The 13617-nt window shown below is 45.0% G+C and overlaps 1 pseudogene; it reads right to left on the minus strand.

The window, feature by feature from the left end:
* Positions 1-11369: 11369 nt before the first annotated feature.
* On the minus strand, positions 11370-11468 carry LOC122539738 (U6 spliceosomal RNA; annotated as a pseudogene).
* Positions 11469-13617: the final 2149 nt, after the last annotated feature.

The raw sequence follows: 13617 nt of genomic DNA on the forward strand, positions 1-13617 counted from the left end.
CTTGGAGGGAAACTTGAAGTTGGTATGTTCCCATGTCCCTGCTGCCCTTATCCTTCTAGATGGAAATGATTGTGGCTTTGGAAGATGCTGGCTGAGGATCTTTGGTGAATTTCTGCAATGCATCTAGTAGATAGTATACGTTGCTATTATTGACTTGTTAGTGATGGAGGGAGTGGATGGTTGTGATTGCAGTGCCAATCAAGCAGACTGTTTTGTCCTGGATGGTGTTGAGCTTCTTGAGTGTTGGGGCTGCAACATCCAAGCAAGTGGGGAGTATTTGATCACATCCTGACTTGTGCCTTGTAGATGGTAGACAAACTTTGGGGAGTCAGGCGGTGAGTCACTCGGCACTGTAGTAACTGTAAACCCCATGATTTTGATTGTGGGGAATTCAGTGATGGTAACACCATTGAATGTCAAGGGGCAGTGGCTAAGTTGACTCTTATTGGTGATAGTCATAGACTGGCATTTGTCTAGCATGAACATTCCTTGCCACTTGCCAAAGCAACCCTATATATTGTCCAGATCTTGTTGCATTTGAACATGGACTCTTTCAGTGTACAAGGGGTCATAAATGGTGCCGAACATTTGCAATCATCAGCAAATATCCCCACTTCTGATCTTATGATAGAGGGAATGTCATTGATGAAGCTGCTGAAGATGTTTGGGCCTAGGATACTATCATGATGAGTTCCTGCAGAGATGTCCTGGAGCTGAGATTACTAATCTCCACCAATCACAATCATCTTCCTATGTGCCAGGTATGACTCCAACCAGCAGAGTGTTTGCCCTCTTATATCCACTGGTTCCAGTTTTGCCAGGATTTCTTGATGCCATACTTGATTGAATGCAGCCTTGATGTCAAGGGCTGTCACTCTGGCCTCACCTCACCTCAAGAATTCAGCTCTTCTGTCCATGTTTGAACCAAGGCTGTAATGAGGTCAGGAGATGAGTGGCCCTGGCGGAGCCCAAACCGGGTGTCACTGAGCAGGTTATTACTGAGTAGGTGCTGGTCACTAGCACTAATGATGACACCTTCCATCATTTTATTGATGGTTGAAAGTAGACTGATGAGGCATTAGTTGGTTGTGTTGGTTTTGTCCCGCATTTTTAAGTATAGGATATATCTGGGTAATTTTCTGCATTGTCTAATAGATACTGGTGTTGTAACTCTTCTGGAAGAGCTTGGCTCGGGGAGCAGCAAGTTCTGGAGCACTAGACTTCAGTATTTTTGCCAGAATGTTGTCAGGGTCTATAGCCTAAACAACATCCAGAGTCTCTAACTGTTTCTTGATATCACATGGAGTGAATCAAATGGACTGCAGACTGGTCTCTGTAATGCTGGAGACCACTGGAGGAGGCTAAGTTGAATCATTCACTCAGCACTTCTGGCTGAAGATTGTTTTAAATGTTTTGGCCTTATCTTTTGCACTGATGTGTTGGGCTCTTCCCTCTTTGAGAATGGGAATATTTGTGGAGTTTTCTCCTCCAGTTGGTTGCTTAATTGTCCATCACCATCCATGACTTGATGTGACAGGACTGCCATGCTTAAATCTGATCTGTTGGTTGTGGGATTACTTATTTCTGTGTATCTCTTGCTGGTTATGCTGCTTGGATTGCAAGTAGTCCTGTTTGGTAGCTTCACCAGGTTGACACCTCATTTTCTGGTGTTGTTCCTGACACGCCCTCTTGCACTCTTCATTAAACCAGGGTTGATCCCTCTGGCTTGGTGGTAATGATTGAGTGGGAGATATGCTGGGCCATAAGGTTGTAGATTGTGCGGGAGTACAGCTCTGCTACTGTTGATGGCCCACAGTGCCTCATGGATGCTTAGTCTTGCTTTGCTAGATCTGTTCAAAGTCTCCCATTTAGCACGGTGATAGTGCCACACAACATGATGAAGGTTATTCTCAATGTGAAGGCGGAACTTCTCTCTACAAGGACTGTGCAGTGGACATTCTTTCTGATATCGTCATGAACAGATGCATATGCAGCCAGCAGACTGGTAGGGATGAGGTCAAGTATGTTTGTTTCCTCTTATTGGTTCCCTCACCATCTGCTACAGACCTTGTACAGCAGCTATGGCATTTAGGACCTGACCAGCTCAATCAGTAGTGTTGTTGCTGAGCCATTCTTGGTGGTCGACGTTGAAAGCCCCACCCAGAGTACATTATGCGCCCATGCCATTCTCAGTGCTTCTTCCAAGTGTTGTTCAACATTGAGGAGTACTGATTCATCAGCAAAGAGAGGACGGTCCATGGTAATCAGCTAGAAGTTTTCTTTCCCATGTTTAACCTGAAGCCATGAGATTTCACGGGGTCTGGAATCAATGTTAAGGACTTCAAGGGCAACTCCATCCTGACTGTATAATCAATGCGCTGCCACCTCAGCTGGCTCTCTCCTGCCAATAGAACGGGACTTATCGAGGGGTAGAGATCCTATTGTCTGAGACATTATCAGATATGATTCCGTGAGTATGAATATATCTGGCTGTTGCTTTACTACTCTGTGAGACAGATCTCCCAATTTTGACACTAACTCCCAGATGTTAGTAAGGATGACTTTGCAGGATTGACAAGGTTGTTTCTGCTGTTGTTTTTTTCCAATGCCTCGGCCGATGCCGAATAATCCATCCAGTTTTATTTCTTTGAAACTTTGTAGTGATTGATACAACTGAGTGTTTTGTTAGGCCATTTCAGAGGGCAATTAAGAAGCCACCACATTGCTGTGGGTCTGGAGTCACATGTAGGCCAGACCAGGAGAGGGTGGTGGATGTCCTTCGTGAAGGGCATTAGTGAACCAGGTTGGTTTTTCCAACACTTGACAATGGTTTCATGGTCATCAGTAGATTCTTAATGTTTTGATTGAATTCAAATTCCTCCATCTGCCATGGTGGGATTCAAACTAGGGCCCCCAGAGCATTTGCTGAATTTCTGGATTAGTAGTTTAATGATATTACCACCAGGTCATCACCTTCCCCGATATTGAATGCTGCCAGTCTCAACATATCAGCCGACAGCCATTTAAAGAGCATTGACCACGCTCCTTTAATATCGAGATTCATTAGTTTCCAAAATGCTGCATATCAATTAGCCAGGGAGACAAGAGCTTTGCTATTTGGTCAAATAAGATCAACAAAGTATTATTCATGGTTGTCAGATCAAGATATTTTTAATCAACCTGTTCAGACATGTTATGATACACTTCTGGAAGCAGATGGAACTTGAACCCAGGCCCCTGGCCAAGAGGTAGAGACAATACTGCAGCATTACAAGACCCTGGTGTTAGATCCAGATTTTATGGTGGGATTTGAACCTATGTCCCCAGAACATTCACCTGGGAGCCTCAATTGCTGATCTAGTTGCATTACAACAATGCCATCAGCTCCCTTCCATTGTCAGATCCAGATATTTTTTAACCAGCCTGTTCAGACGTGTTATTACACACATCTGGAACACATGGGACTTGAACATGGATCTCCTAGCTCATATATAGAGACACTACCACTGCACCACAACCATCCAAACCCAGTGTCAGATCCATATTCTTTGATCTACCTATTCAGGGATGGTTTTTACACACCTCTGGAGCAGGTAGGACTTGAATCTAGGTCTCCTGGCTCAGAGACAGGGAGACCATCACCGGACCATAAAAGTCCTAACCCAGTGTCAGAGTTAAACCAGAGAGTTAAACTGAATTGCTTTCATCTGGATCTTGTCAGTGACCTTTTGCTGATCAGGCAATTGAGATGGAACTTATTAGATTGGTGGATACAAGCTGTATAAAAACTGTCATGATAGACACATTATATGTCTAAAAACACCTGCAAAATGCTGTCGCCTGAACATTTGCAGATACCGAGGTAAAAACAATGACTGCAGATGCTGGAAACCAGATTCTGGATCAGTGGTGCTGGAAGAGCACAGCAATTCAGGCAGCATCCGAGGACAGGCAAAATCGACGTTTCGGGCAAAAGCCCTTCATCAGGAATAAAGGCAGAGAGCCTGAAGCGTGGAGAGATAAGCTAGAGGAGGGTGGGGGTGGGGAGAGAGTGGCATAGAGTACAATAGGTCAGTGGGGAAGGAGATGAAGGTGATAGGTCAGGGAGGAGAGGGTGGAGCCTGCCTTGAAGAAGTTTTCCTCCTCTCTCTACAAGAATCTCAGGGAGTCTCTCTCTCACTGCAACTCCCAGGTCATTTCCTCAGCCCTGAAGCTCTTCAACCATGTCCTGAAACAAACTCGGTATCACAGCCACATTTGCTTCCTCAGTGCCTGTCTCCGTAACCAACTCACCCCACACGGACTCCGGACCACCTTTAAACCAGCAGAGTTCGGACCCGAACAGGACAAACAGTACAGATTACAGATTCAAAAACACCAGCAATGGTTCTCCATCAAGATCCTCCGCTCCACGCTTGCAGCAATGCACCGGTACCTAACCTCTCTACAGTCTGCCCTGCCTCAGCTGAGGGCCACACTCTCTCAGAATTGCAAAGGACCCACTCTGTACTACATCCTCAGGAGAATTCATACTCTCAACAAACAGTATTTCAATTCCATCTCAAACATCAAAAACTGTAAGTACAACAAACTTTTATCTACCCAGCTCCATAACCAGCGCTCCTTGAACATTCCAGAAGATTCCCCTGGCCTCGGAAACACCATTAGCCATGCGGCTGATGCAGCTACCACCCCCACGCTGATTGATGATGTCACTTCTGCCCCCATCATGGCCACTCCCACAGCCACTTCCGGCCCTCACATCATCGCCGATGCCACACACTCAGTGACTTCCGCCACCCCTACTGCCGTGTCTGCCACCACTTCCGACCCCACCAGCGCCACTCACGTGCATTCTGCTGACACGCCCCCCACAGACCCCACTGTCACTATCCCCACCACCCAGAACCCTGAGGGGAACACTACCCCTGCTCATGACTCTACCCCCATTCCCCCCACCATCACACCCACTCCAGGTACTGGCTCCGACCCCACTCCCAGCTCTACACCCACACCAGCTCCCAGCTCCCAGCCCTGCCGAGTTTTCACCATCCCTCCAGACCTCCCCCTCACTGAGGACGAACGATCAGTCCTCAGCAAAGGACTCACCTTCGTCCCCGTCCGTCCACGCATCAATGAATTTAATACACGCCGTGACATCGAACAATTCTTCCGTCGCCTCCGCCTCCGAGCTTACTTTCACAATCAGGATTCCCGCCCACCTTCCGAGGACCCCTTCGCCCACCTCCAACACACTGCATCCACCTGGACACCCCGCGCTGGCCTATTACCTGCCCTCGACCTCTTCATTTCCAACTGCCGCCGGGACATTAACCGCCTCAACCTGTCGAACCCCCTCCCCCACTCCAACCTCTCACCCTCACAATGCGCAGCCCTCCAATCCCTCTGCTCCAATCCTGACCTCACCATCAAGCCAGCGGACAAAGGGGGCGCAGTGGTAGTCTGGCGCACTGACCTCTACATCGCTGAAGCCAAACGCCAACTCGAGGACACCTCTTCCTACCGCCCCCTTGACCATGACCCCACCCCCCATCACCAAACCATCATCTCCCAGACCATACAGAACCTCATCACCTCAGGAGATCTCCCACCCACAGCTTCCAACCTCATAGTCCGGGAACCCCGCACTGCCCGGTTCTACCTCCTTCCCAAGATCCACAAGCCTGACCACCCTGGCCGACCCATTGTCTCAGCATGCTCCTGCCCCACTGAACTCATCTCTACCTACCTCGACACTGTCCTATCCCCCCTAGTCCAGGAACTCCCCACATACGTTCGAGACACCACCCACGCCCTCCACCTCCTCCAAGACTTCCGTTTCCCCGGCCCCCAACACCTCATCTTCACCATGGATATCCAATCCCTCTACACCTCCATCCGCCATGACCAGGGCCAACAAGCCCTCCGTTTTTTCCTCTCCAGACGTTCCCAACAGTACCCCTCCACCGACACTCTCATTCGTTTGGCCGAACTGGTCCTCACCCTTAACAATTTCTCCTTTGAATCCTCCCACTTCCTCCAGACCAAAGGGGTAGCCATGGGCACACGTATGGGCCCCAGCTATGCCTGTCTCTTTGTTGGCTACGTAGAGCAGTTGATCTTCCGTAATTACACCGGCACCACTCCCCACCTCTTCCTCCGCTACATTGATGACTGCATTGGCGCCACCTCGTGCTCCCGCAAGGAGGTTGAGCAATTCATCAACTTCACCAACACATTCCACCCTGACCTTAGATTTACCTGGACCATCTCTGACACCTCCCTCCCCTTCCTGGACCTCTCCATCTCCATCAGTGACGACCAACTTGACACTGACATCTTCTACAAACCCACCGACTCCCACAGCTACCTGGATTACACCTCTTCCCACCCTACCTCTTGCAAAAATGCCATCCCGTATTCCCAATTCCTCCGCCTCCGCCGTACCTGCTCCCAGGAGGAGCGGTTCCACCACAGAACACACCAGATGACCTCCTTCTTTAGAGACCGCAATTTCCCTTCCCACGTGGTTAAAGATGCCCTCCAACGCATCTCATCCACATCCCGCACCTCCGCCCTCAGACCCAACCCCTCCAACCGCAACAAGGACAGAACGCCCCTGGTGCTCACCTTCCACCCTACCAACCTTCACATAAACCAAATCATCCGCCGACATTTCTGCCACCTCCAAACAGACCCCACCACCAGGGATATATTTCCCTCCCCACCCCTCTCCGCCTTCCGCAAAGACCGTTCCCTCCGTGACTACCTGGTCAGGTCCACGCCCCCCTACGACCCACCCTCCCATCCTGGCACTTTCCCCTGCCACCGCAGGAACTGTAAAACCTGCGCCCACACCTCCTCCCTCACCTCTATCCAAGGCCCCAAAGGAGCTTTCCACATCCATCAAAGTTTTACCTGCACATCCACTAATATCATCTATTGTATCCGTTGCTCCCGATGCGGTCTCCTCTACATTGGGGAGACTGGGCGCCTCCTAGCAGAGCGCTTTAGGGAACATCTCCGAGACACCCGCACCAATCAACCAAATCGCCCAGTGGCTCAACATTTCAACTCCCCCTCCCACTCTGCCGAGGATATGGAGGTGCTGGGCCTCCTCCACCGCCGCTCCCTCACCACCAGACGCCTGGAGGAAGAACGCCTCATCTTCCGCCTCGGAACACTTCAACCCCAGGGCATCAATGTGGATTTCAACAGTTTCCTCATTTCCCCTTGCCCCACCTCATCCTAGCTTCTAACCTCCAGAAACTCGATCCCCTGACCTGTCCGGACTTGTCCGACCTGCCCAGCTCCTTTTCCACCCATCCACTCCACCCTCTCCTCCCTGACCTATCACCTTCATCTCCTTCCCCACTGACCTATTGTACTCTATGCCACTCTCTCCCCACCCCCACCCTCCTCTAGCTTATCTCTCCACGCTTCAGGCTCTCTGCCTTTATTCCTGATGAAGGGCTTTTGCCCGAAACGTCGATTTTGCCTGTCCTCGGATGCTGCCTGAATTGCTGTGCTCTTCCAGCACCACTGATCCAGAACCATTTGCAGATACCACCAATCACACTGAAATTCATGGATAAGTTCTTGTCATTTAAACTTCATTTGCATACATTTTTGACTCTATCATGTCTTCAGTATTATTTGGATAGATCCAGTATTCTGTACTGATCACTTCTCTAAAGCATTATGAACTTTACTCCATTCTGCAAGTGACACAATATTGTCCTGTTACCTGACTGTCTCCTGGCAGAACTATTTTCTGTTTCTTTTCCTCATTCTGGGTTTCATTCCAACATTAATAATCAAATGTCAAGAATGAACAGAAGCTGGGCAGATTGGGGAAAATGTGTAGGTGTGCCCGTCAAAGTCAATGCATTTTAGAAGAAAAACCTTTTTCATGCCATCAGAGGATGGACTCTGATGATCAGGCCCACATTCTGTTCCTTTCAGGCAGTCAGTGTTCTGGAGCTGAAGTTTTCCAAATGGCACCTGGTTCAATAATTGGATTCTGAAACACTGAGGCCAGGACAGCCTCAAGGATTGAGGTCAGACTCCAAGGAATTTCAGGAACATAATAAGATCCCAGTGAACTAAATGAGTAAGATCCAATTCCAGAGAATTAATTAAATGGGAACAGATATCAGATAATTAAGGTGTGGATTCAATTCCCTTTTTATTTATTCATTCGTGTAATGTGGATCTTACTTTACAATGAGCATTTATTGAACATTCCAAGCTGCCCTTGAGAAGTTGGTGTCAGATAGAATTCCAGTTCTGAAGAAGTCAAGGACTTGAAACATCTGTCGCTCAACAGATACTGCCAGACTTGTTGAGTTTCTCCAGGACTTTTAAGTTGGTGTGTGGCTTGGGGGGGGAAACCAGGATTTCCTGGTGTTACTGAATCTGCCGCTCTTGTCCTTGTCAGGGATGGAGGCGGTCCAAATGGTTACTTTGGAGAACGCCTTTAGTTGTTGGAGATGGTACATACTGCAGCTCTATTACACTGCTGATGAATGTGTATGAATGTTTAAGGTGGTGATCAATGTGTCAATGAGTTGCTTTGTACAAAATAAGTATTTTATTTTAATTCACTCATGGGATGTGGACATTGCTGGCTGGCCATCATTTATTGCCCATCCCTAATTGACTTTGAGAAGGTGGTAGTGAGCTACCTTCTTGAAACGTTGCAGTCTGTGTGCTGTTGGTAGACCCACAATATCCTTAGGGAATGAATTCCAGGACTTTGTCCCAGTGACACTGATAGAACAGCTGTATGTTTTCAAGTCAGGATGTGAGTGATTTTGAAAAGAACTTGAAGGTGGTGATGTTCTTACGTATCTGCTGCCCTGGACCTTCTAGGTGGAAGTGGCAATGAGTTTAGAGGATGCTGTCTAAGTATCTTTGGTGAATTTCTGCAGTGTACCCTGTAGATAGTACATACTGGTGGTGGATGAAGTGGATGCTTGTAGATGTGTGCCAATCAAGTGAACTGCTTTGCACTTTTGAATGTAGTTGGAGCTGCACCTATTCAGGCAATTGGGGAGTATTCCATCACACTCCTGACTTATGCCTTATGAATGGTGGACAGGCTCTGAGGAGTGAAGATGTGAGTTACTCACCATAGTATTCTTGGCCTCTATCCTGCTCTTGTAGCCACTGTGTTTATACAGCAAGTCCAGTTGAGTTTCTGGTTAATACAACACCCAGGATGTTGATAATGAAGGATTCAGTGATGGTATTGAATGACAAGGGGCAGTGGTTATATTATCTCTTATTGGACATTGTCACAGACTGGCATTTGTGTGGTGTGACTGTTACTTGTCATTTATCAGCCATAGTCTGGATATTGTCCCGATCTCGTTGCATTTGGACATGGACTGCTTCAGTATCCGAATAGAAAACAAATGGTGCTGAACACTGTTCACCAATGATCGCACATCACCTTTTCTGTATTTATGATGGAGCAAAGGTTATTGATGAAGCAAATCAATTTGTTCTATCACATGCCAGATTTTTGTCTTATAAGTGGTGAGCAGGCTACAGGGAGACAGGGAGTGAATTACAAAACACCTAACTTCAGAACTGCTGTTGTGACCAGAGTATTTTTGTGTCTTGTCAAAGCTGGATGTTAATGATGGAACTTCAGTAAAGTTAGTTAAAGCTGTTTCAAGTCAGTGTCATATATTTTTAAGGAGCACTTTCAGGGTTAAGTAGGTTGCATGTTCCTTTGTCATGCCCACATCTGATACCCAAGTGAAACTCCAGCGGCCGAGCCGATATAATTGCTTGTGTGATTTCCTGAAGTGATTTTAGTACAATAGTGTGAATTTGTCAGGCCACGCTGAGTGGGTATGCAGTCACATGTGGACCAGATTGGTTCAGGGAGCAGATTTCCTTCCCGAAGGTTTTTCACCCGAAGAGTTTTCATAAACCTGTTCACTTCATGGTGAACATTACTGACACATGATTTTATCCCAAAGTTTTATTAATTAGCTGAATACAAATTCACAAAATGCCATTGTGGGAACTGAAGTCACATCACCAGATTGATTACTTACCCTGGACGATAAATCAATTCAGTAACCTAAGCACTAAGGTTCTATACCTGAGAGTAAAGTAAAATCAGATCCCTGTGAATTAAAGGATGTTACAACTGGCACTTTAAAAAATAAATTGGATCGGTTGTGTTCAAAGTAGAGTGACACAGAAATGATCCAGAGCTGAAGTGATGATTGTTGGAACCCAAGACAGTGTCTGCAAGGTTGGTGTGGAAAAGCAGTCACCTCGTAATGCATGATCTTAGGACCAGAGTGAGCACGTGGATTCATTATTCATCACCTCAGGAGGTTGGAGAGGAATTTTCAAGAAGTAGGTTCTTTGAAATTAACCCTATTTTATTGACTCTGCCATATTTTTAAAACTATTTTGGTTGAACTGAAATTTGTGTTTTGTGCTGATTAAACCATTGTAAATACATGGAAAAGGCTGGAGAGACAACAACATTTTTTCATGCCTGTCATTTCCCTATGTTCCAATGATTTATTACAATAATTTAAATATGAGAACTTCAATATCTTTAAATGAACATGGAAGGAAAATGAATGAACTTTGTGTGGTCTGATTTATGTACAAATCATAGCAAAGAACAGAAAAATAAAATGTTGAGTTCTAGTGCAGGGAAATGCAATCTCAAAATTGTTACTGGGTTCAGCTACAGACAGGTAAACTCTCTGAGCCATATATCAGACAGAGCCCAGATACAATACACAGTCTGCACAAACATACAAATGATCAGTGAGTACAGGTTATCAAGGTCATCAAACATAACCCATCCTGTAGACAGTGTTTACTTGCGTACCCACCAACTAGGAGAGCTGTCTCTTAGAAAATGACCATTTCAAGAAAAACTGAGCAAACATTCCCATATTTCCTGAGGCTCCAAGAGAGCTACAAAGAAACCTAGCCATTAACTCTCTATCACAGGCAATGTTCTCTCAGGAACTTGTCATAATAAGGACTGTGGTGACCACATTCTCACTGCATGATGCTTACATTTCTTCCAGAACATGGCATTCCTGTAACAAGTTACAGCATTTTGTACCTTTCAGTAGAACTGTCAAAACTCATAGGCAAAGAATGACAGAATGCTAAACTCTTTATTTATTTATCAGTTTTTATTTACAAAGATATACATCCCATACCAAGAGAAACAACACTATCAGAATCATTTTATATATTATTACATATAATAAATACATATTTTTATCCATCTGTCTGGGCATGTCATGACACTCCTCTGGCAAACACTTGAACCTTCTGACCCAGAGGTCAGGGCTCGACCACTGCACCCTTTTATTTGTATGGACCTTCTCACAAACCTGAATATCATCCTTGCACATGGACCATGCTAGTCTTTTCTATATTATTCTAATTTTAGTATGTGTTTCTTAAACGAGCATTGCATATAAAAATATGACCCCAGCTGAGACCTAAATAACTTCCACTTGAATTATAATCAATACAATCAAAATTCTTTCCTCTCTTAAAAGTAACAGAAATAGTAAATGACCAAAATGTCAAAAAATTAAAGGCCTCTATAACCTTTATGAAGCATTATGTTTCATTTGCTCTTTGTGCTGTCAGCTTTTCATAAAACTAACAGTTTATGATTGGTAACTATCCATTAACATTTAAGATTTCTTCTATAAGAATTTGTTATAATGGAGCAAAGTCAATTAATAATTTTTCTCACCTCTCCAGTCTCCATTCTTCCATAATGAGCGATCATCCACATAACACTGTGTGTATATGATCTTCAGTACTCCACTGAACAGAATAATATCTCTGAAGATGTTTACCACATTGCATCACAAATCCATCATTTCTTTTTAGATTGTAATGCTTTCTGTCTGTAAATCAGGATGGACAAATCACCCTCTAAAGAGGACTATTGATATAATGTTGCTCCACTTTACTTAACACTTGAATAATAGGCCAGGCTCCAAATGTTAAATTATGTTCTTATCTCGTCAATGACAATGTTCTCAAATTCCACTGTGTTACCCATCTATAATCACAAAGATGTCAGAATGGTTGAAATACCAATAAATAATTGCAATCTCCTAGTAGTTGAACATGTCTTTTTCAGTAAAACAGATCTCACCAAAAAAAAACCTTTGGAACAGATGTCTTATATGTGTCCAGTGAAGAAAATTATTTAGTGGGTGTGATAGCCCTACTATGAGTGCCATGAGTATTCCCATCACTACATTCAGTCCTTGACCTATTTCATCTCAAAATAAACATGACCATTTGTGGCACAATGGTTGGGTTAGTGGCTAATTAACTAAATAAAGTGGCACAGTCAGTCAGCCTATAGGCTAGTCTGTCCTCTCTAACTCTCCATTCAGCTGACTTTCCCAAAGATGGGGAGAGAGCAGGAAAGTTGCCACGTCAGAAACTGGATTTATGGAGTATGTCAAGATCTCATTTCTGATTTCACAGATGTTCATGGGGATAAGCAGCCATTAGGAACTTAGTGAGCCTCAGCTTCTGGAACAGGGATAGGAATGCTGAAACAGTTTAATTTAATGAAAAAATATGAATAGTTAAAGAAAAAAATCAGTAATGACATTTTGACATCCATTCCCAACCCTTTCGCAGTTTCCACCTCTCAAATTAGCCTGGCTACTTTAAACATTTCCTTTTAAAAATCCATGGACATTACAGTATGCACATGATTCAGGCCAGAATGTGACCTAGTCCCCTGATGTCCTTCTCCATTCCCACCCACCACTCTCCAAACCACTAACTGGCCAGCAGGCTTGAATCTAGACTGTTTAAGACCCTGGCCACATGAAAATTGCACTTGAAGGCAGTGTGCTAAGGGAGGCAGGAACATACTGCAGGATTGGTCCTACCTCTTGTTTTCAGTTTCCGATGGGAAAATCCAACCCTCGATCTTGATGCTTGTATCAACTGCTCAGAACCATTGATTGTGTAATTCATTCCAATTAGTTGTAATTGTTATTTTTGGCATATACGGTGTTGTCATCAAGATATGTTTCATCACCAAAACCTTTCCATTCTCAATGATGCTCTCTTTTACGGTGTACCCAATCACCCAACTGGAAATTTCTCTTAGATAGGCTAATAGAATGAATTATCTCTGATGCTGCAGCCCTGGTGAAAACTTGTTTCCATTGCCTTCCCAGTTCTTCCCAGATTGCTTTCCCATTGTTGCTGCCAATTGAGGCCCTATTGTGGACAAATAATAATCACCATTTACCTGGCTGAGTGCAGCTCCAACTGCATTCAAGAAATTTGACACCATCCAGTACAAAACAACCCATTTGATTGATACCACATCCATAAACATCCACTCCCACCACCACAAATGCTTTGCAGTTGAAATGTGCACTATCTACTAAATGCACTGCAGCAACTCAAGAATGTTCCTTTCACAGACCCTTCCAAGACCTTGTCCTCTATCATCTAGAAGAACAAGGACAACACATAGAAACACCATCAACATCAGATCCCCCACCAAATTTCACAGCATCCCGGTTTTGAAATATATCGCCGTCACTTCACTGTCTTTGT

Source organism: Chiloscyllium plagiosum, unplaced genomic scaffold (assembly GCF_037043375.1).
Source record: "Chiloscyllium plagiosum isolate Xiang-an unplaced genomic scaffold, Cpla_swu_hap1 HiC_scaffold_2, whole genome shotgun sequence".
Classification (NCBI taxonomy): domain Eukaryota; kingdom Metazoa; phylum Chordata; class Chondrichthyes; order Orectolobiformes; family Hemiscylliidae; genus Chiloscyllium; species Chiloscyllium plagiosum.